General features: G+C 57.1%; 1 long non-coding RNA gene across 3 annotated transcripts; it reads left to right on the top strand.

Moving 5' to 3' along the window:
- Positions 1 to 1,743: 1,743 nt before the first annotated feature.
- LOC147911453 (uncharacterized) lies at positions 1,744 to 2,991 on the top strand. Of its 3 annotated transcripts, none has more exons than XR_015550835.1 (4): positions 1,744 to 1,822; positions 1,958 to 2,078; positions 2,262 to 2,372; positions 2,714 to 2,991. It is a non-coding gene; the product is annotated as an uncharacterized LOC147911453 (long non-coding RNA). The 3 variants fall into 3 exon arrangements; XR_015550833.1 differs by having other exon boundaries at positions 1,958 to 2,100; XR_015550834.1 differs by having other exon boundaries at positions 1,958 to 2,100; positions 2,262 to 2,379.
- The last annotated feature ends 273 nt before the right edge of the window (positions 2,992 to 3,264 follow it).

Genomic DNA, 3,264 nt, shown 5'->3' with positions numbered 1-3,264 from the left:
GGGAGGGATGGTGATTGTGTGGTGCAGGCCTCCCACGGTGATGATGAGTTAAGAGTGAGGAAAGGACTGTGGGAGCTTTCTGCCTGCTCCACCTGGAGGGGTGAGGGCGAGCACAATGATGACAGTCATGTGACACTGAGTCCTCAGGAGTACTTGTGAGGTAGCTGGAGTGCTCACACCTTCTATATGAGAAAAGAGGCTCAGGGAGGCCAGACCGAAAGCCCAAGATCACACCCAGAGTGCAAGTTGGAGCTGGGCTTGTTCTAGAATCACAACACCTTGGAGGATGTATTGGCATTGGTACCAGTTGACTCGAGTCAGATGTCCAGGTTCGGAGGCCAGTGGTGCTGGAGAGAAATGGGGTGAGGGGAGTATGGCCCATTGACACTCTCCTCTACCCTGGCAGGAGGGGCCCTCCACGTTTGCCCCCCCGCAGATCAGGCCCCATAGAGTGCAGGAGAAGCAGCAGCAGCAGCAGGTGAGTGTGCCTGTGGGGGAGGGGCTCTGCCCTCGCAGCTGGAGGCCTCAAATCAAGAGAGGATGGCCCTTCCTCTTGCTGCCACAGTGCCTGAATCCCCCAGTAGAAGTGACCAGGAGGAGGGCCTGGGAGATCTGGTGCAGGATGGTTGTTGTGGGGAGGACCAGGGACCGCATACCCTGTGATTTGCCAGAAGCCCAGAAGCCGGCCCTGGGAGGTGAGGAGGAGGAGTGTGGTGTTCTTGGGGTGTGAAGGGAGGAGGAATTGAGGGGTGGCTGCTAAGGGTCCTAGGCTGCTCCCAGTGCGAACTCTGGGGTGGGCCAGGAGGCTGAGGGTGAGGACTTTTCAGGGGAGGGTTTGCAGGGGGCCTGCTTGAAAGCAAAGCTTCATCCCACCCACACTCTGATGTCACAGAGTGTCATCCCCTATATTGGCACTTTCCTTGGTCACCTGCTGTTGCTGCACCTGCTGATGGGTGATAATCTCGAGGTGGGTGCACCTGAGGACCAGGCATTGAGGACCAGGATCCTGAGCCTTGGGATATGGGAGCCCCTGAACTGAGCTCTGAGCTCTCAGCACTTGGCACATCTCTCCTGAGAACCTCACAGCCGCCTCTGGGAGCTGGGGCATCAGGCACATCTTAGGGATGAGTGAACAGAGGTTCCACCTGAGACACCCATTCTGGTTCCCCAGGCTGGGGAAGCTCAGAGCTGCCTGATGGCAACAGCTGTGTGAGGTTTTATCTGAGCTGGACTCAGCCTCTCCCTCCCATGCTGCCCGTGGAGGGAGAGAGGATTCGGGCCCCTCCAAGTGAGGCAGCACATAAGTGGCTGAGAAGTGCCCTCTGCCTGAGGCCTCAGCCTCCAAGTCTGTCATCAGAGAGGGTTATGCTGCCAGGTCCCTCAGCCTCTCCCCCATGTCCTCCTTCTCTGGAGCCCAGAGCCAGGCCTAGTTCCAAGTCCTGTTTTCTCTGCATGCCCGACCCCCTCTGGGGACCTGCAAGTAGTGCAACTTGAGAAGGGGTGGGCATAGGGGGCTAGTCAGGCTAGGGGGCTCTGTCTGATGGACTCTGGCTGTCTGCCTTCCAGGGGAATGAGATCAACCTGAGAAGAGGACTGAAGTGAACAGCTGCCACACCCCCTTCAGGGGAGGGGAAGGAGGAGGAATTCAGAGACCCTCTGGGCAGAACAGTCCCTGGCTCCACCCCCTGTATCTTACACTGAGTGGAAGAGTTTGATAACAGAGAAGTGGGAGACCCATCCAGTTGGCAGGTGGGTTGAGGGGATGGTGGCATCAAGGAAAATTTCCTGGAGGAGGCGCTGCTTATTCCCATTCTGAGAACAGGTAAAACCTGGTAGGAACTGGAGGGAAGGGGGATTCCCAGGACTGGTCCCCGCCCCACCCCTGACACCCGACAAGGCCCATGCAGCATCCCTCACCCAGGCCCTAACTGCAGCCTCTCCTTCCTTCTGGTCCCAGGAATACCCAGTCATGAGGGAGATCCTGCTGCTCCAGGTGGCCACAAAGAATTACAACGTAGAGCCCGAGGAGCGATTTGGGGCCTGGTTCCAGGACATGGAGCTGCTCAACGAGAATGATAGTTGAGGCCGGGCAGGAGTTGGGTGAGGGCAGGGGTGGACTCTCCCTGTTGGCCAGTCCAGAGATCCTGTCTCCGTGGCCCCCCACTCAGTCCCAGGCCTTATTGCATGGCGACCTGTGGGACACTCAGACTCTAGCTGCTGGGCAGGCAGTGGGTGGACACGTGAGGTGTGGTTTCTCTTAGGTTCACAGGAGCCTCTCTGTCCTGGAGCTACAGCCTGTCCTGCCAGCTGGACCCCCAGACCTAGTTGGCCCGCAGAATACTCAAGGCCAAGAAGAACCCGCCATCATCAAGGTCAGGGGTGAGTGAGTGTCTGGGCCGGGGTGACTGACTCCTAGGTGTTCAGTAAGGCTTCGGGCTAAGCATGGCATTGGGTAGTCGAACAGCTGGCAATGGGATCCCAGCTCCACAACTGAGCAGTCGTGTGATTGGGGTGACTCTCTTCAGCTTCCTGAGACTCCATTTCCCTCTCTGTGAAATAGGTGATAATAAATGATCGCTCGCGTGGCAGGGACAAATGGGGTACTGGTGGCTGACAACACTGAGCACAGGGTCTGGAGCACCCAGTGCAGTGGGGACAGGGTGGGGGCCATGATTCTTCCAGGCCACCAAGATAACCCGACTCTTCTACCCAGTGCCCAGACCCCAGCACTGAGCCCCGTACCAGTGGCGGATCACAGCCCCATCCTCTGCAGCGGGGACACAGCTGGGAGGTTTTCCATGCACCGGGCCAGCTCCTCCCACCTGACAGGAAGGGGAGCATTGTAAGCTGATTCCTGTGACCCATGACGCCCAAGAGAGAGGGGACACACCCACCTCAGCTCCCTGACATCTCTACCCCAGCAACTATTCACCCACTGGGGAGGCACAGAAGTTATTTGTTGTAAACAATAAATGTCATATTTGAATATTATATTAAAGTCTTGTTCCCTTTACGGTCTGGGAGTTGTGGTGTGGTTCTCTCGCTTTCTGTAGGCATGTAAGTGAGACACTGAATCTCACATTTCTCCTTGAATCACGAACTCTTCTGGGTCATCAGCTCATTGTACGTGGGAGAAGGGAGAAGGGCCAGCCCCTTCCCTGGCTAGTGGGGACACTCCCAAATCCCCCTAATTCCGAAGACCAGTTCATTTCAGTATCATTCAGCTCCTCCAGGAGCAGACGTGGCCCCCTGCCCGTTCTCTTG

This window comes from Ceratotherium simum, unplaced genomic scaffold, assembly GCF_057802395.1.
Source record: "Ceratotherium simum simum isolate JZ-2026a unplaced genomic scaffold, ASM5780239v1 HiC_scaffold_43, whole genome shotgun sequence".
In the NCBI taxonomy this organism is placed as follows: Eukaryota; Metazoa; Chordata; class Mammalia; order Perissodactyla; family Rhinocerotidae; genus Ceratotherium; species Ceratotherium simum.
This window is presented reverse-complemented; position numbering and strand designations above follow the sequence as displayed.